Source organism: Cervus elaphus, chromosome 21 (assembly GCF_910594005.1).
Source record: "Cervus elaphus chromosome 21, mCerEla1.1, whole genome shotgun sequence".
In the NCBI taxonomy this organism is placed as follows: domain Eukaryota; kingdom Metazoa; phylum Chordata; class Mammalia; order Artiodactyla; family Cervidae; genus Cervus; species Cervus elaphus.
The window spans coordinates 62,688,026-62,709,226 of NC_057835.1; the positions used below are offsets into that span (position 1 = coordinate 62,688,026).

Below are 21,201 nucleotides of genomic sequence, written 5' to 3' on the forward strand. Positions count from 1 at the left end.
ACTGTAGTCTTGCTTTTGAGAGCCCACTGGTTAGTCTAAAGGGGTAGGTGAAGTTAGGAATTCCCATTGAGACCTTAAGAAGCCACAAGCAAGAAGGAGTTGAGAATACAGAATAATATAATTAGACAAAGGGGTAAAATAAAAGGACAGCCTGCATACAGACACACAGGCATTCACACTACTCTGCCAGGGTCAAGTTCCTAGCAGTGGGATGGGGGTGGGAGGTGATAGAGGATACTCACTCTCCTGCAAGAGATATCTAAACACACACACACAATAGGAGGCAAATGAGTGATACCTCCGGCTCTAATGGAGAAACTAGATAAGGCAGAAGAAATTTCTAGAAAAGCATGTATGTCTTACACGTTTCATCCAGTTTGGCAGTCCCATTTCTCTCAGAGAGCTACACACTACCAGACTGTAAAAAAAATGTTGGAATGGATACTTTCCTTGGCTTTTTTCCTGTTGGACTGGTTTACTATGTTTGAAGTGTTGGCAGTCCATTTTACTCAACAAGAAAAGAGGTGATTTGAGACATTTTGTAATTATCATGAACTGCAGGGAAACTGTATCTTGGAGGGAAAACCCTGACGTATCTTGGACATCAAGCATGACCATTAGATCTGCTTTTATCATTTTATTTAGTATTTGATTCCCAGGTTAAACCTGTTTGCATAAACCATCTCATGTATTTTTCTAAACCTAATTTGTGCACATTTTCATTTCTTGGTAGAATGGAAACTCTCATAGTGGAAAATTGACTCTCTTTTGGAAAAGGAGGTTTCTTTTTTTTCCCCTCTAATTGCTCCCGTGCTTTGAATAATGAGTCTTCTTAAATATTTCTCCTGATCATGGTTCTAAACTTTAAGTCTAACAGTGAAATTTCTTGGAAATGGGGGAAAAAGAAAACTGTGATGGAAGAAGCATGGAAACTGAATGAGGTATTTGGTGACATCCCAGGCTCTGTAAAGGGAGCCTGGTGAAAGTCACTGGGGGAATATTTGCAACTACCAGGTTTTGTGAAGATATTTTTAGTTCCTGCAGACAATCATCTACTTTACATTGGATAGCAAGATGCATGGCTAAGAGCTAGGTCTGTAGCTTTGTGCTTCTTGAGTTCAAAACCTAGGCTGGACATTTACTCACTCTGTACCTTAGGTAGCTGTCAGTTCTCTGGCATAGTTTTCTACATCTGTCAAATCAGTTCAGTAATAAAACATTTCTGCTTTTCTGTCCATTCCTGCCTTCCCCCACCGGCTCAGGCTACACCAGGCTCACCCTGAGCTTGGGCTCCTGCTAAGCTAGCGCCATGGTGGCCATCACGGTCGCCTACCAGGACCTTGTCACGCATGATGAGATGTTCTCCAACATCTGTGAGATCTAGGAGGTCGCTGACGGGCTATGTCTGGAAGTGCAGGGGAAGCTGGTCAGTAGCACAGAGGGTAATGTTGATGACTCACTCATTGATGGAAATGGCTCCACTGAAGGGGACGAAGGTACCTAAAGCACAGTGATCACCAGTGTCAATATTGTCTTTAACCATCACTTTCAGGAAACAAGCTTCACAAAAAGACGCTTACAAGAAGTCCATTAAAGATGACCTGAGGTCAGTCAATTGGAAACTTGAAGTACAGAGACCAGAAAAGTAAAGCCTTTTATGGCAGGGGCTACAGAACAAATCAAGCCCATCCTCACTAATTTCAAAAACCGTCAGTCCTTTACTGGTGGAAACACAAATCCAATGGTTGGGCTGCCGGACTTGTGAGGATGTTGTGACCCCATATATGATTCTCTTTAATGAAGGTTTAGAAATGGAAACATGTTAACAAGTTTGGCTGTGACTTTGGATCTATCACCTGTCTTCCTAACTGGCTGGCAGCTGCTTTTCATCTACCAGGACTGAGACAAACGGGACTAAGTTCAACTCTAGCTCTTTATTTCGACTTTGATTTATTTGAAGTAGAAGCATTATTTTTGAGGGAAAGAAAAAAAAAAACAACACATCATGTAAGTTGTCTAAAAATAAAGTTCATGTGAATTCAAAAAAATAATACATTTCTCACTAGGTCTTTTGAGGCTTAAAAATTAATTTACATAAAGCATTAAAGCCATTGTCTGGCGAGTAGTAAGATGCCCAATCAACAGTGACCACTAAGTCCATTGAAAACAGTCTCTGGAGGCCTTTTGGACACTGGTAGATGATGGTGGCACGGCCTGTTCTGATTGGGACGTCAGGCATTCCCTATCTCTTCCCTTCATCTCAGACGGTGCTTTTGAGAATCACACAGCAGCCATTAACTGTGTGAGTCATTGCCTATGAATTTACAGGTTAAGCTCACTTATGTGTCTGTGGAGAGCTACAGGTCAGCTAAGTGGCTCTGCTTCCAGAGGGTGGATGGCTACCAGCTATGGTACTTCCCCGTAAAGTCTGGCATTCTCTCAGCAAACTAGTCTAGCTAGGGTTTATTCATGAAACTGAAACTGTGAAACTGAAGTCGCTCAGTCGTGTCTGACTCTTTGTGACCCCATGGACTAATGTAGCCCACCAGGCTCCTCCATCCATGGGATTCTCCAGGCAAGAATACTGGAGTGGGTTGCCATTTCCTTCTCCAGGGGATTTTCCCGACCCAGGGATCAAACCCGGGTCTCCCGAATTGCAGGCAGACACTTTAACCTCTGAGCCACATATGAGTCACCAAAATTTCTAGGAGAATGAAACTATGCAAGGCCTTTTGAGACCTGGACTCAGAGCTGGCATAGTTTTGCTTCTGTTGCATTTTGTTTGGTGAAGCAGTTCACAAGGCCAGCCCAGATTCACGGGGTGGGGAAATGCCATCTCTCCATGGGAAGTGTTTCAATGTCATCTTGCCAAAGGATATGTTAAAAAAGGAAGAGAATAAGTATGGCCATTTTTGCAAACAGTCTTCTACAGTCCCCAATTTGTAGCATTTCTTCTACAGCATTTGTGGCAGGTGGTCATGTAGCTGGAACACTTTCAAAAAACAGGCATGTCACTGTTCTACCAGGCAACTCGTATTGTTGGAGTGCTTTTATTATGCCTCTGTAGAGACACTGACCTTCACAGAATCTTGGAATCATAGAATTGAAGGTCATCCAGGCAATGACATTTCTGAAGCCAGGTTCCTGTACAGGAAGCCACAGGAAGCCTGCAATTTCCACTGATTTATCCCCATCCTACCTCTTGGAGCAAAACAATATATTATGTATTTATCACTTATTTGTTTTCAAGAGAGTCTAACTAAGGCCAACTTGAGCATTACATACCAGGTACATGTTCCACTCTAGTTCCCATTAATTCATTGTTTTCATTCACTTGTTCTTGCATTTAATATTTATCAAGCAGATTCCATGGGCCAGGCACTCATTTTAAGATGAATAAAGGTATGGTGTCTCAAAGCACTCATATTTAATACAATGTTTCATTTTACCACTTGCCAAGTGTGTGACTTGGGAAATTTTAATTTTCTAATTCTCAGTTTCGTCATGTGAAAATTGGGTATATAGTTCCTCATAGTTTCAATTTTTTAAATATTTATTCATTATTTTTGGATTTGCCTGCCCTAGTCTTAGTTGTGATACACGTGGTCTTTGTTGTGGCGTGCAAGATCTAGTTCCCTGACCAGGGATGGAACCTGAGCCCTGTGCCCTGGGAGTATAGAGTCTTGACCACTGGACAACCAGGGAAGTCCCTATGAAAAAATTGGATACATAATATCTCTACTTCACAAGGTGGTTGCAATAATTAAATGAAATAAAATATCTGGTGTTTAATAGGCCCTCAGTCAATTGTAGCTATCAACTATGATTAAAGTTATTAAGGGATAATTTCTGTCCTGGATATGTTTCCTGGGATCTCACTGTTTCCTGGGGTCTCAAATTACTTCCCACATCTTTGTAATGCTTATTTCTTTAGAATAAGTTATGTTCTACACAGATAATATAGTATGGTATAGCACTTTGAATTGGAGAAGGCAATGGCACCCCACTCCAGTACTCTTGCCTGGAAAATCCCATGGACGGAGGAGCCTGGTAGGCTACAGTCCATGGGGTCGCTACAAGTCGGACACGACTGAGCGACTTCACTTTCACTTTTCACTTTCACACATTGGAGAAGGAAATGGCAACCCACTCCAGTGTTCTTGCCTTGAGAATCCCAGGGACGGGAGAGCCTGGTGGGCTGTCGTCTATGGGGTCGCACAGGGTCGGACACGACTGAAGTGACTTAGCAGCAGCAGCACTTTGAATAAATGGCCTTTCCATTCAGACATAACTAGGTATGAATCCTCACTCAGCCATATGCTAGTCTGTGACGTAAGTTCTCAAAGCCTCAGCTTATAAACCTGCAGACTAAGAATGATAATAATCTTAGATTTGGTATGAGGAATATATGAGAGAATGTACATACAGCCCTTAACATGGTGCCTGACATTAGTGAGTGCCTCCACTACCTGCTCTCCACCAGATAGAAGCTGTGAACTTTATGTGATATATTTTCATGATTGGTAGCATGGTGTCATGAAAAGAATCAGAAGAAAACTTGCCCCTGGACTTCCCTGGTGGAACAGTGGATAAGAATCTGCCTGCCAATGCAGGGGACACAGGTTCAATCCCTGGTCCGGGAAGATTCCACATGTCTTGGGCAGCTAAGCCCATGTGCCACAACCACCGGGTCTGCACTCCAGAGCCTACGAGCCACAACTAAGGAGCCCCTGCACTGCAGGCGGCCACAACTATTGAGGCCTGAGCATCTGGAGTCTGTGCTCTGCAACAAGAGAAGCCGCCACAATGAGAAGCCCACGCACCACAATAAGGAGCAGCACTGCCTCACCACAACTAGAGAAAGCCTTCGTCCAACAACAAAAACCCCGCACAACCCCCCAAAAAAACAAACAACACCTCAGTCAGGTCACTACAGCTCTTAGGGGTCTTTGCCTCAATGTACTAGGGAGGGGATGGATTCTGTGGTTCCCAGGATAGCTCACAGCTCCAATAGCTTATTCTTCCATGTATTCTTACTCCTTTGATCAGAAATAGAGTTATGTTGGGATGAATGTAAGAGTGCAAGAAAATGGAGATTCAAAGCCTCTCCAAGATTAAAAATCTCATATTGTAAGTCTCAGCTCCCCACAGATGTGCCAGGCCACCCTGTTATTTATAATCAAGTATTGTGGCCCAATGAGCCAAAGTCAGGGAGAAATTGCCCTCCTTCATTCAGGCATTGTGCCAGAAGTTTCACACCATGCTGTTCTGAATACTGGGCATCACAGCAGCTGTAACTTGAGGGGACGGCCACGAAATAGAGTCTGTTTTCCAAAGTGGTAACAGCGCTGTCAGACGTTACAGGTAAATGCTTGACAAACTTTCTTACATTTTCCTTTCTGTGTCCTCCAAAGGTAGGAAAACAACTGTTTGCCTCTCCATCTGCATTTGCTCATGTGCTTTCTTCTGATTTTCTTCAAGCTACAGCCTCATATACATAACCACTGTGAAAATAACTTAAAGCCGAAAGACAACGCTAACTGATGACCTGCGGCTAAGCTCCCATCACTGGTTTAAATATTGTTCAGAGTTAGAAAGAAGGTAGTGAATTATTGACTTCTATGTTCTAGTGCCTCAGAATACTTAAAAAAGCAAAAACTGATCTTAGTCTTGGCAAATGATAGCTGCCATTAAGGACCATTCTCCCAGATGTGAGGACTAGATCTAATATGAAAGGGAAAGGGTGGCAGAATTGCAGGCCTTGTGATTTTTTTTTTTAACCTTAATGTAAAGAGTTTCCACTAGTGTTAATATCAGATCCACAGGAAAAATTTAGAGTAATACACGACTTTGACTGGCTTAAGTGCCTGTCGTGGACCTGTCGTGAGGGAGTACTAACCATAGCACACTTTGGCCGCATGCCACTTTGTCTGACTATTGCTCTGTTAGGTTCCATTTGAGGCTCAGGCTCAACATTCCTTTTATGTTTACCCTTTCTTCAGAAGGCTCCCTTGTAAGTCATCTAAGAAATGCACCATGTTTCACAATGTAGTTAAATAATAAAAATATATATTTATGTATATTTTTCTCTGATGAGAGAAATATTTCACTCCCGGATGTGTCTCATTAACACTGTTTCTGACTTAAACCAAGATAAGATGCTCCTGCAACACTCTTGCAAAGATGGTTATGTCTTGTGAAATTCCAGTCATTGTTGATTGGAATATCTCTAAGCAGCTGACAATATATAGGCCATATCAGTGTTGCTTGTGTGAAAAAAAGAAAAGTATCTAGGTGCTAGTCTGCTTGTCCAAACCACCAAAATAGCAGAAGAGATTGTGAGAGAGAGAGCTAGTTCTGGCACAAAATAATATATTTTATAACAAATTAGGCATTGCATTAGAACTACCATAAAACATTTATAAATATTTACAAGTCTTTCCTATCTTTAAGAATATGATAAGGAAAAAGTTAAACATGCAGTATAATAATGTTATGATTAAAGCCTCACAGCATGTCATAGTGATGTCAAAGAAATCACTCCGGGAACAAAACAGTAAAAAGCAAGAAAACTCTATCACTGTGTCAAGTCCAACAAACTATTTTGGCATAATTGCAAACTCCTATAGTGTATGATGAGCTTCCCTGGTAGCTCAGCTGTTAAATAATCCACCTGCAGTGTGGGAGACCTGGGTTCAATCCCTGAGTCAGAAGGATCTGCTGGAGAAGGGAAAGGCTACCTACTCCAGTATTCTGGCCTGGAGAATTCCATGGACTGGATAGGCAATGGGGCCACAAAGAGTCAGATATGACTGAATAACTTTCATAGTGTATGATAATGAAGTCAGTTTGCCATAATAGTATGGTCATTGTCAATCAAGTTAAAAAACAAACAAACAAAAAAACCCAACAGTCTATACATACTAGAAGAAGGATGTGAAAGTAAAAGTCACTCAGTCGTGTCCAGCTCTTTGAGACCCCATGGACTATACAGTCCATGGAATTCTCCAGGCCAGAATACTGGATTGGGTAGGCTATCCCTTCTCCAGGGGATCTTCCTGACCCAGGAATCGAACCAGGGTCTCCTGCGTTGCAGACAGATTCTTTACCAACTGAGCTATGAGAGAAGCCCAGAAGAAAGGTAGAAAGACTAAAATCTCTTGCTGGACAAAAAGAGATGATCAACAGAAAAGAAGGGAAAGTGTTCAGCAAGCATATTAATAGAATTATAGCTCTAAGAAACATTGGGAGATGAATTAGACTACCATCCCTCTAAAGGCTTCCTGTATCTTACCCTCCCCCTCCCAATAAAAATTTTGAAATATTTGTTTTAGATGGGATAAGTATAACAAACATTTATTTGATACTTTTCATGAGTCAGGCTGGAAAAGGAAATGGCAATCCACTCCAGTATTCTTGCCTGGAAAATTTCAAGGACAGAGGAGCCCGGTGGGCTACAGTCCATGGGGTAGCAGAGTCAGACATGACTGAGCCGCTAACACACTTCCATGAGTCAGGCATTTGTTGAATGGTTGCATTGTCTTGTTTGGTTCTGCTGATAACTCTATGATACTAGGGGGTAGGTACTGTTACCACTGCCATTTTTATAGATGGCTTCTAGAGATTGGTTAACTTGACCAGTGTGTACTTATTACACACTCATAAGTAGAAACCCAGATGGAACCCAGGTCTCTCTGACCTTTGACCCTCTACCAGCGCTCTGCCTGTTTGCTCTCAGCTCCAGTCTAGCCCTTCCATGACCTGCTCTGCATTGCAGGATGCTAAACCTGCACTGTGCCATACAGAAACCACTAGCCACATGTGACTCTCCAAGTTATATTAACTTAAAATTAAATAAAATTTGGAATTCAGTTCCTCAGTCATAGCAGCCAGTATAAAATGAAACACTACTCAGTCATAAAAAATGTCACAAAAGACTGAATACTACTCAGTCACAAAAGAACGAAATAATGCCATTTGAAGCCATGTGGATGAACCTACAGATCAAACTAAGTGAACTGAGTCAGAGAAAAACAAATACATGCTATCATATTGCAGAGTCTGAAATATAACACAAATGAATTTATTTACGAAACAGAAACAAACTCACAGACTTAGAAAACAAACTCACAATTATCAGAGAGGAAAGGGTTGGGGGGAGTGAAAGTGAAAATGAAAGTCGTTCAGTCCGGTCCAACTCTTTGCGGCCCCAGGAACTATACAGTCCATGGAATTCTCCAGGCCAGAATGCTGGAAAGGGGTGGGGAGGGAGACATTAGAAGTTTGGGATTAGCATATAAAATGAAGTCCTACTGTTTAGCACAGGGAACTATATTCAATATCCTGTAATAAACTATAATGGAAAAGAGTATGAAAAAGGATGTGTGTATACATGTATAACCGATTCACTTTGCTGTTCAACAGAAACCAGCAGAACACTGTAAGTCAACTCTACTCCAGTAAAACAATGACAACAAACATTGTAAGCCTCAGCACTGACCGTGAGGAATGACTGACGGGCCTGGTCACGTCACTTTCTTTTTCTCCACCCTTGCGGGTGGTAGCAGATCCCTGCAGCTAACCCTAATCTCTGTTACCTCACTGTCCCCGCTTTGCTCCTCTAACCCTTCCAATACTCTGGAGTCTTCCTTTTATTAAATTCCCTATATGAAACACCAAGAACGTTTACGACTAGATTTTGGTTCTAAGTTCTCAACTGTTAAGCTATGTTAAAAAGGAAATGAAGCGAGTTAGAATTTAACTAAAACCAGAATGATTAGTGTTTCCCAGATGGCACTAGTGTTAAAGAACCCATCTGCCAATGCAGGAGACATAAGAGACACAGGTTTGATTCCTGGCTGGGGAAGGTCCCCTGGAGGAGGGCGTGGCAACACACTCCAGTATTCTTGCCTGGAGAATCCCATGGACAGAGGAGCCTGGAGGACTACAGTCCATGGGGTCACACAGAGTCGGACAAGACTGAAGAACTTAGCACACGAGCACACAGTGATTACTATCTAGACTGAAACTGGAGTGATTACTAACTAAAGTGAGTGCCTAAACTATGAAAATAGTTTTTCTGGAAAGGAAAGATTTAGTTTTTTTTCCTATGATAAGTTTCATTACTTACGTTATTTAAAAACATTTAGAACTTTTCTGAAGTTTATAGATCTGCCCTTGAACTTAAGTCTTACCCTAAACTTATTTATCAAAAACTAAAACCAGATTTCTTAGGAATGGTAAAACAACTAACTAGGCTAATTCTGTGATGAATCAGTTAATCTTAAAACAACAACTTACACATACTATAGTTAGTATATTCAAAGTTAATACTATTCACTAGTGATCAAATGAGTTGGGGGTACAGAAGATGTGAAGTCCTAAAATGGGTCCCTATTATTTATAAGTCCCTATTATTATTGGGGTTCCCAGGGTGGCTCAAACGGTAAAGAATCTGCCTGCAATGTGGGAGATCTGGGTTCAATCCCTGGCTTGGGAAGATCCCCTGGAGAAGGAAATGGCAACCCACTCCAGTATTCTTGCCTGGAGAATCCCATGGACAGAGGAGCCTGATGGGCTACAGTCCACATGTCGCCAAGAGTTGGACATCACTGAGCGACTAACACCAATTATTTGCTCATGAGAACCTTTCCACAAAAGGAAGACATTTGATCATCGACTGCCTGTTTACTAATGCTCTTCCCACCAACACTTGTTAAGGGACAAAAAAATGAGAAGGGAGCCCAAGGCAGGATTTCCAAAATAATAGATTAAGGAGCTCAGAAGACCCATTTCCAAGGGAAGCAATGATATCACTGGTGGTTCACAGCAATAACCTGATTGTGAATATACCCTATATTTGCTAATTTTTAAATAACATGGACAATAGTCAAAACAGAATACCAGAAGAAAAAAAATTGAGTACAAAATTGTTTACATAGAATGATTTCAGTCATGTGCACATGTGGCTCAGTGGTAAAGAGTCTCCCTGCAATGCTGGAAATGTGGGTTCAATCCCTGGGTCGTGAAGATCCCCTGGAGAAGGAAACAGCAACCGTCTCTGGTTTTCTTGCTGGGAAATCCCATGGATAGAGGTGCCTGGAGGACTATAGTCTGTGGAGTCACAAAGAATTGGACACTTAGTGACTAAACAACAAATGTACACATACACATAAATCTACAGAAATATGGAAGAAAAGATACCAAATGTTTACAGTGGCTATTTCTGGGTTTGATAATTATCTCAATTTTTCAATTTGTACAATGTACATTGCACTGCTAATGATTAACAAATCATTATATGTTATTTTAGATGCTTATAAAAAACTGGTACTCCAAGACCAAATTTGCCTGTTACTCCAGTTGTTTCTTGACTTCCTACTTTTGCATTCCAGTCCCCTACAGAATGAAGCAGGGCAAAGGCTAATAGAGTTCTGCCAAGAGAATGCACTGGTCACAGCAAACACCCTAGAGAAGACTCTACACATGGACATCACCAGATGGTCGACACTGAAATCAGACTGATTATATTCTTTGCAGCCAAAGATGGAGAAGCTCTATACAGTCAGCAAAAACAAGACTGGGAGCTGACTGTGGCTCAGATCATGAACTCCTTATTACCAAATTCAGACTGAAATTGAAGAAGGTGGAGAAAACCACTAGATCATTCAGGTATGACCTAAATCAAATCCCTTATGACTATACAGTGGAAGTGAGAAATAGATTTAAGGGACTGGCTCTGATGGACAGAGTGTCTGATGAACTATGGATGGAGGTACGTGACATTGTACAGAAGACAGGAATCAAGACCATCCCCAAGAAAAAGAAATGCAAAAAAGCAAAATGGCTGTCTGAGGAGGCTTTACAAATAGATGTGAAAAGAAGGGAAGCAAAAAGCAAAGGAGAAAAGGAAAGATATACCTATTTGAATGCAGAGTTCCAAAGAATAGCAAGGAGAGATAAGAAAGCCTTCCTCTGTGATCAATGCAAAGAAATAGAGGAAAACAACAGAATGGGAAAGACTAGAGATCTCTTCAAGAATATTAGAGATACCAAGGGAATATTTCATGCAAAGATGGGCTCAATAAAGGACAGAAATGGTAGGGACCTAACAGAAGCAGAAGATATTAAGAAGAGGTGGCAAGAATACACAGAAGAACTGTACAAAAAAGATCTTCATGACCCAGATAATCATGATGGTGTGATCACTCACCTAGAGCCAGACATCCTGCAATGTGAAGTCAAGTGGGCCTTAGGAAGCATCACTACGAACAAAGCTAGTGGTGGTGATGGAATACCAGTTGAGCTATTTCAAATCCTGAAAGATGATGCTGTGAAAGTGCTGCACTCAATATGCCAGCAAATTTGGAAAACTCAGCAGTGGCCACAGGACTGGAAAAGGTCAGTTTTCATTCCAATCCCTAAGAAAGGCAATACCAAAGAATGCTCAAACTACTGCACAATTGACTCATCTCACATACTAGTAAAGCAATGCTTAAAAATCTCTAAGCCAGGCTTCAGCAATACATGAACCATGAACTTCCAGATGTTCAAGCTGGTTTTAGAAAAGGCAGAGGAACCAGAGATCAAATTGCCAACATCTGCTGGATAATCAAAAAAGCAAGAGAGTTCAGAAAAACATCTATTTCTGCTTTATTGACTACGCCAAAGCCTTTGACTCTGTGGATCACAATAAACTGTGGAAAATTCTGAAAGAGATGGGAATACCAGACCACCTGATCTGCCTCTTGAGAAACCTGTATGCAGGTCAGGAAGCAACAGTTAGAACTGGACATGGAACAGACTGGTTCCAAATAGGAAAAGAAGTACGTCAAGGCTATATATTGTCACCCTGCTTGTTTAACTTATCTGCAGAGTACATCATGAGAAACGCTGGGCTGGAAGAAGCACAAGCTGGAATCAAGATTGCCAGGAGAAATATCAGTAACCTCAGATATGCAGATGACACCACCCTTATGGCAGAAAGTGAAGAGGAACTAAAAAGCCTCTTGATGAAAGTGAAAGAGGAGAGTGAAAAAGTTGGCTTAAAGCTTAACATTAAGAAAACTAAGATCATGGCATCTGGTCCCATCCCTTCATGGCAAATAGATGGGGAAACAGTGGCTGACTTTATTTTTCTGGGCTCCAAAATCACTGCAGATGATGATTGCAGCCACGAAATTAGAAGACGCTTACTCCTTGGAAGGAAGGAAAGTTGAAAGGAAAGTTATGACCAATCTAGACAGCATATTAAAAAGCAGAGACATTACTTTGTCAACAAAGGTCCGTCTAGTCAAGGCTATGGTTTTTCCAGTGGTCATGTATGGATGTGAGAGTTGGACTATAAAGAAAGCTGAGCATTGAAGAATTGATGCTTTTGAATTGTGGTGTTGGAGAAGACTCTTGAGAGTCCCTTGGACTGCAAGGAGATCCAATCAGTCCATCCTAAAGGAGATCAGTCCTGGGTGTTCATTGGAAGGACTGATATTGAAGCTGAAACTCCAATACTTGCCACCTGATGTGAAGAGCTGACTGATTTGAAAAGACCCTGATGCTGGGAAAGATTGAGGGCAGGAGGAGAAGGGGACGACAGAGGATGAGATGGTTGGATGGCATCACCAACTCAAAGAACATGGGTTTGGATAAACTCCGGGAGTTGGTGATGGACAGGGAGGCCTGGTGTGCTGTGGTTCATGGGGTTGCAAAGAGTGGGACACGACTGAATGACTGAACTGAAATGAATTGATAAAAAACTGGTGAATACCTTGTTTTTATTTCTGTTAAATTTACATTATCAGAATGTAAAGCAATAGTTCTCAAAGAATGGTCCTTGTACCAGCAATATCAGCAACACTGGGTAACTTGTTAGAAATGCAAACTATCAGACCCACCCAGGACCTCCTGAGGGTAGGGCCCAGCAGATCTGTGTTTTCAGAAGCCCCACAGGTGGTTCTGATGTACACTGACATTTTCATTCATGTGTGCTGAGTCGCTTCATTCATGTAGCCTGCCAGGCTCCTCTGTCCATGGGATTCTCCAGGCAAGAATACTGGAGTGGTTGTTATGCCCTCTTCCAGGGGATCTTCCCCACCCAGGATCAAACCTGTGTCTCTTATGTCTCCTGTATTGGCAGATGGGTTCTTTTTTTTTTTTTTCCCGGCAGATGGGTTCTTTAATACTAGTGCCATCTGGGAAGCCCTGAAGTTTGCTTAGAAATTGAAAGTAAAATTGTTAGTCACTCAGATGTGTCCTATTCTCTGCAACCCCATGGGCTATAGTCCACCAGGCTCCTCTGTCCATGGTATTCTCCAGGCAAGAACACTGAAGCGAGTTACCATGCCCTTCTCCAGGTTACCACCCATCTAAAGACAACTTCTGTTACTCGTACCTGTAAATCCCCCTAGTGTTTCATAAATGAGGTCCAAAACCTTCAGTCATTTAAAATGCAAGGTTGCATTATTGAGGGATTAATGAACTGATTGGGGTGAGCCTGCTGATGAGAATGAAAACTCATAAAGTTGTGCTATGTCTGAATTCATTGTGGGGCAAATTATGCTGGGGTTTTATGATAAATGTCAGTCTGCAAAGTGCCCTCTCTTGAAATCCATGGTGCCTTTCATAGACAAAATGCTAGACTGATTTAAATAGAACTCAAGTTCATGGAGGTCACTTGACACATGTGATGTTTTACAGAATTAGAATAAGCTCGTTTTTTTTTTTTTTTAAATTCCTATCTCTGCTTGCCTGATGGTTTCACCTGCTCAAGTTTGATATTTTTCTCCATAATTCTTCCTTATCTCCTCCACCTGTGCAAAGATAGCAGATTTCCTCATTTTGTGGGAAAGATCATTGGCCTCCTGGATTGGAGAGGTGCCTACCTCAGTTCCCCCATGGAGTCTTTGCTTAGCCCAATGTGTTACACTGAGTTGCTTGTGGATCTGTCACTCCCCACCCCTCGACTAAATGGAGTACCTGAACCCATGTGAGCAGAGATAGTTACTTGCACCTCCCTGCATCCCTAGTTTTTTTTTTAATCACAGGGCCTGGCAGACAGCCAGAGCTCAAAATGATGGTTCAATGAATGAAGCAATGAATAGAATATTACAATTTATGAAATATACCCATCTACTCAACATCAAATGTTTTGCATAGCAAATTTTGATATAAGAAATGCAGGCCAGGAATTTTGCCTACATTAATTTTAATCTGTAAGGAATGCATGTAGTACTTAAAATATATGTACTGTGCATTTATCATTTGGTTCATCTTAACCTCATCAATTTTTCAGGAACTTCCAGCAGATGGCACCAATAAATACTGTCATGGGACTGAATTGAAAATTGGCTGATATTTTGAACATGAACTTTAAAAAAGCAAGATAAATAAAATTTCTTTTGTTCAACTGATAATAACTACCATCTGTTTAATATTCTCCAGTTAGGAAAGTGCTTTTTTATCCTCGTCTCAATTCTGTCTCAAATTCTGTCAAGGTACTGAGAAAATTTTATGTACTTTAGATTTTTGTTGACATGTCATTTAGTCATAGAGGCAGGATAATTTATGCCAGTTAATGACTCCATTATTCATTTATAATACACACCAATCTTTTAGAGATCAAATTTTTCTTTGAAAAAAAAAGTTCTTTGGAATATTTAGGCATGATCCTACACATGAGAACTGAACAGTAATCAGACCACTAATAATTTAGTGAACTGTTTCCCTGGCTCATTAAACAGTAATGATTCCTTTCATTTATATGGTGTACTGTGAATAAAAGCACTTGCTTACACGTAGATTCTTTGATCCCTGCAACAGCTGTATGATGTGATCCAAGCAAGTATTATTTTGTGGGTGAAGAGACAGTAGTTCTTTTCCTCTCCTTCCTTCCCATTCCTCACCCCTCCTCCTGGGCCCCATTGCTGCCCTTCCCAGCTTGACCAGCTCAGGCTTAACATGTCAGAAACCCAGTGAGACATAAATTGCATTTAACACTAGCTTCACTTATGTGAATGGACCTAGAGTCTGTCACACAGAGTGAAGGAAGTCAGAAAGAGAAAAGCAAATATTGTATATTAACGTTTGTATATGTAACCTAGACAACTGGTACAGATGAAGCTATTTGCAGGGCGGGAATAGGGACGCAGACCTAGAGGCTGGACATGTGGACCCAGAGCGGGAAGGGGAGGGTGGAATTGAGAGTGTAGCATTGACATGTGTGAACTGGGGAGCTAGTGGGAAGCTGCTCTATAACGCAGGGAGCTCAGCCTGATGCTCTATGATGACCTGGAGGGGTGGGATGGGACAGGGGCTCAGGGGGAGGGGATAGAGGTATGCTTATAGCCGATTCCCTTTGTCATACAGCAGAAACTAACACAGCATTGTAAAGGAATTATATTCCAATTACAAAAAAGCCATTAGCTTCACTTAGAAAATCTCAAGGAAATACTTAGAAAGGTTAAAACACAATTTGGTGTTTAAGAATAATCCACTCTATGGGAAAAAATAGGAAACCAAATAGGAGTCACAGAGTCTTTATAGTGTGGGTAAACACTCTCATGTGGGAGACTCTGGTTTGATCCCTGGGTCGGGAAGATCCCCTGGAGAAGGAAATGGCAACCCACACCAGTATTCTTGCCTGGGACATTCCATGGACAGAGGAGCCAGGCGGGCTACAGTCCATGGGGTTGCAGAGTCAGACACGACTGAGCAACTAAGTTACAACGGCAACAATCACTCAGAAACTTGAGATGTATATTAGCTCAGGCCACCGTAACTAAATATCACAGACTAGGTAGCTTAAACAACAAAAGTCCTGTCTCACAGTCTGAAGGTTGGGAAGTCCAAGATCACGGTGCTGACTGATCCAGCTTCTGGTGAGAGTGCTCTTCTTGGCTTGCAGACAGCCACTTTCTCACTGAGTTACTCAGATGAGCTTTTTCGCAGTGCATGTACTGAGCCAGAGAAGGAGGAGGGGAGGGGGGAGAAGCTCTCTCATGCTTCCTTTTATAAGTTTCAAGGGCACCAACCCCACCCTCATGACCTCATTTAATTTTATTTACTTCCCAAAGGCCACATCTCCAAATATCATCCCACTGGGAGTTAGGGCTTGAACATATGAATCTGGGGACGCTACAAACATTCAATCTAACAAGATACAAACATTCCGTCTAACATTCAGCCCATAACAAGGTACTACTGACTTTAAGACAGACAAGGACTGGTTTGGAATCCACAGATTCTCTCCCATTGATTTCCCTCGTCCCTGTAATACTCAGCTGTTTTCTTCCTTGTGAGCTTGTTCTGTGGAGTGTGCCTCTCATTTTAGAAATGGACCACTTTCCCTTTCACACTGGTTACAAAGCCAGGACCATGGTCATCTGACAGGAAACACAGCCCTTAACAGAGCACTATCCGCTCCATATTTTGAAGTCACACAGTTCATACCTCATGCACACCCAGGCCCTGGAGTATTGCTGATTGTTTATTGATTACAGATACAGCACGTACTCACAAATTCCAGAAGGGGAGTGAAACTGCTCACCCAGGAAGACTTTATGTGCTGTAGAAGAGGCAGAACCAGCTGTTTATCATGTTGCATAATTTTACACACCCTCTCCCCCCTTGTTACTCGAAGCAATTTGGAGCCTAACAGACCTCAGTTCAAATCCTAACTCTGGATCTTAGCCCTTATGTGGCTTATATAAGCTCTTCAGGTCCCACTTTCTACCAATATAAAATGGAGACAATTCTCAACTTTGGGGACACTTGAACGTTTAGGTGAGTTGACACATGCCAAGTGTTTAGTAGAACGCCTAGTCACATAGCCAAGGTTTAATAAATAAAGTTGTTTTAAATTATTTTTCTCTTTCTCCTTCAATATTAATTGTTTCCTCTATGTATCAAACAGTATACCCTAAATGTAAGTGGTGAACAAAGCAGATGTCTCCTTTCCCAACAGAGTTTAAAGGTCAGTGGGAAAGACAGACACAAAAGTTGTAAAACAAGTTATCAGTTACAAATAGTACTCAGCATGCTGAAAGAAAAGGACCTGGAGCCTGGGGGCCAACTGAGATCAAGTGAAGGAGATTTTCTGAGGAGGAGCCAGTTAAGCCTAAAGGACTAGAAGGAACCACCTGGAAGAAAGGGGCGGGGAGCTGTTGGGAGGAATGTTCTGAAATGGGAAAGAGCTTGACATTCTCAAGTGTCTGAAAAATGTCCAGTGTGGATGCAGCATATGAAGGAGGGAGAAGGTAGCTGAGGTGAAGAGTGAGGCAAGGGACAGAACCCAGAAAGCGCTGTCATGTGAGAGTTAGAGGAGGAAGAGGGTGAGGAGGGAAGGGGAGGATGGCTGAGATTCCCTGGGCACCACGTGTTTGCAGAGTTCTTTTTTGTTTGTTTGTTTCTTCATCTTTTTTAAAAATTAATTTTTTTGGAGTATAGTTGTTTTAAGCACAATTCTAAGAGTTTTACAATTATCAACTTAAAAAACTGTAGAGAAAGGTCTGATATTATAGGCCACATAAAGGAATTTGTTTTTATTTTGAGTGCAATGGAAAACCACTGACAGATTTTAAGCAGGAGAGATATGATCAGATTTAAATTTCACAAAGTCCCTGCTCCTATGTTGAGGAAGGATCAGAGATGTGCAGGAGTAGAGAAGCAAGTCATTAAATATCCACCCACCCAAAATTTTGCTCTTCCCCCATAACTTGATGAGCTGTTGTATATAAAATGCCTTCCAAAGAATGGGTAAAATTATCATAGGAAGTTTACTGCAAGTACAGCAGAAGAGAAAAGCAAAAGTAAAAATATAAAAAACTGCAACCTTTTAATATAGCCCTGTGGGTGAAAAGTTGCTATTGGGATAAGAAGCCAAGTTTTGAGAGGATGAAAAAGAGGATGATGTGAATTCTTTGGTCTTCTAAGAATGGGACCTTACAGAATAGTAATCACATTTACATAAAGAGGCTGAATTCTACTTCTTTTGCAAGTCAGAAAATAATTTTTAAAATGAATCAAAACTGGTGGTATAAAGTGCCTACAAAGGCATGAGAATCAGATTAATGAAATATACAGAACTTCCAGGATCTAATGGATATGGCATTATGCCTATGGTTAACAGTATTGTATTATATACTGGAAAGTTGCTATGAGAGTAGATAGTTCTTAAGTGTTCTCACCACACCCACACAAAATGGTAATTATATAAAGTGATGGAGGTGTTCACTAAATTTATTGTGGTCATTTTGCAATATGTATAGGTGTATCAAATTATCACATTGTACACCTTAAACTGACACAATGTTGTATGCCAGCCATATCTCAATAAAGCTGGAAAACAAAACAAAATTTTTAAATAAATAAATAAAATGGAAAAAACAATGTGTGGCACTTCCCCACGAGTGTCCATGCCTCTGCCAATGGCTGGGGCTTATCTGTGTGTGCTAACCAGCTTACTTCTTAGCAGAAGTGCTGGTAAATCACAAGAAATATTAACTTTAATATCTAACACTGGTTCCTTACACATGCATAATCCAGTTTAAAGAATTTAATGGGCATGTCTGAGTTCATATCAAGGGCTGCCTACATTGAGATTTCACGGTTTACTTTCCTCCCTCCATGCTTGATTTAGCAAATTAGTGACCTTAGCCTGCCATCTCTTTTCCTTTTCTACCTTACATAGTGAATTCATTTTTAAAGGCTTAAACAAAAATTCAAAAGGAATGGCTTTGAAGTTGATTTCTTTGAAGATGTGTGAGAATTTGAAGACTCCGTTCTTCTAGATTGTCTTAAACCTCTCAGGATGGCAGGACCTGGGTCTCTGATTCTGGCAATCTTCCCAAGGCTCAGGTGGCTTTACTATGTCTAGTGTTTCAGTTTGAAATTCATTAGGGCGAGACATTGTGTCGGGGGGTGGCTAGGAAGATCACCATGAGTTTAAAGTCTGTTTATTTCCATCTGTTAGAGAATCAGACTTTGCTTCTGTTGTATACAGTTAGAGCCAGGCTTATTGTTATGATGGAAAGGAAGATGACGTCATTTCTCTGCTGATTAGCAACTATTCAGGAATGTATTGATAGAGTTTACAGTTGTTTATAAGTGTCTTGCTTGTAAATGGCTGAGGTGTACAAGAGCATCTTTGTCCAGACAGGCTTTTGCACCCATGGGAAATTTCTCCTTTTCTTTCTCTCCTGGTCCCTGAGATATGCAGACTCTTTTCCCACTTCCTTTACCATTTCTCAGACTCTGTGATCCAGTGTCCTAGGATTTATCAGTCGGGATTCAGTTACAGGTAAACAGGACACACTTTCATTGGTTTTAGCAGACAGGGATTTAATATTAAAAATTGAGCTTCCCTTGCGGCTCAGCTGGTAAAGAATCTGCCTGCAATGAGGGAGACCTGGGTTGGGTTTGATCCCTGGGTTGGGAAGATCCCCTGGAGAAGGGAAAGGCTACCTACTCCAATATTCTGGCCTGGAGAATCCCACGGGGGTCGCAAAGAGTTGGACACAACTGAGTGACTTTCACTTTACCTCACTTCATATGTCAGTGTAACAAGAGGAAACATATAGACTGTCCTGTGGGGTAGCGGTTGTTTACATGCATGGTGGTAAAGAATCCGCCTGCGATACAGGAGATGGTGGTTTGATTCCTGCATCAGGAAGATCCGTTGGAGAAGGGATAGGCTTCCGACTCCAGTATTCTCAAGCTTCCCTCGTGGCTCAGCTGGTAAAGAATCCGCCTGTGATGTGGGAGACCTGGGTTCGATCCCTGGGTTGGGAAGATCTCCTGGAGAAGGGAATGGCTACCCACTCCAGCTATTCTGGCCTAGAGAATTCATGGGATACAGTCCATGGGATCACAAAGAGTCAGACACAATTGAGTGACTTTCACTTTCAGAACTTCTGGAAGGGCTGGAAGGGCAGATTCTAGGCTAAGCCCCTCAAGGATGAGCTCTAGCTCAGAACTGACATGGCCAGGGAATTGCTGGAAAAGAGGAGAAAAAGCTAAGCTCTCAGTCAAAGCATTTGACATGAATTTATCATTGATTAAGTATATGGGACAACATCATTGTTTTATTATGGTAACGTTGGGAAAAAAACTGACCGGACTGTTAGTACAACACGGTCCACAGACGTGTAGCCTCAGATCCCTGGGAGCTTGTTACAAGTGCAAAATCTTGGGCCTCTACCCCCATCCCTACTGAGTTAGAAGCTCTGGGGTAGCCCAGGAATCTTGCTTAACTAGTCCTCCGGGTGATTCTGACGCAAGGGCGACCTACCCTCCTGGTTTCCCAGGGACTATGGAAAGGATTCCCAGGACACAGGACTGCTATTGCTAAAACCCAAAGAACCCTGGGCAAGCCAGAACAAACTGGTCACCTTCGATGCCAGCTCACATTAGAGAAATACATCTCAGGCCATCTGTGGAGCCACTTGTAGATGGGGGATGGGGAGGGTGTTTGTGAGTCATAGATAGGAGGCACAGTATAACAATGTGGCATTGAAGTAATGTAACAGTGAAATCCTGCTCTCTCAAAATAACTTCAGTTGAAACAGCAAAACACTCCTTTGTCGCTACTTTTCAGGCACTGATGAAGAAACAAGGTCCAACATTTCTGAGCTGAATGACTGCTGAGAGTGAGATATGACAAACTGAACGCGTGTGTGGCCGATGAGTTTTCACAAGTCATACACTCCTTTCTTTTTCTCTAACTGAGCTTAATTTTTATCTCATGTCCCCGTTCTGCCTGATAGCAGAAAGTAATCCTCACCATTTTAAAGAAAGACTTAGTCAGATCAGAGTTTTCTCATTTAAAGCAGGTGGTGCTTTTCAGTCAGTTTATGGTTTTCCCCACCACCCCATTCCCTGGATTAGGTCTAAATCCCGGAAAGCGTTCACAGAGCCACAGTGTTGCGAGGAGGGGAGGCATAGTTTCCTGATGGCGTCTATAGAGATGTACCTCGTCCCTGCAGGAAATATCTAGGACATCTGGGTTCTCCATCTGGTCTCTGGTGGTCGGTCCCAGAAGGTCACCCTGCATCCCTCTCATCAAAGTCTCAAAGCATCTTCAGGCCTGCTGGCCTCCCTCAGGTGTTCCTCCCCTCATCACCCAGTCCAAAGGATGTTTCATCTCATCTGGAGTGGGAAAAACTCATTTTTGTATAATCAATATAAATCTCTCTATATATTTATGGTTTC

General features: G+C 41.7%; 1 pseudogene; it reads left to right on the forward strand.

The window, feature by feature from the left end:
- The first annotated feature begins 1,309 nt into the window (after positions 1-1,309).
- LOC122679112 lies at positions 1,310-1,826 on the forward strand (annotated as a pseudogene).
- The last annotated feature ends 19,375 nt before the right edge of the window (positions 1,827-21,201 follow it).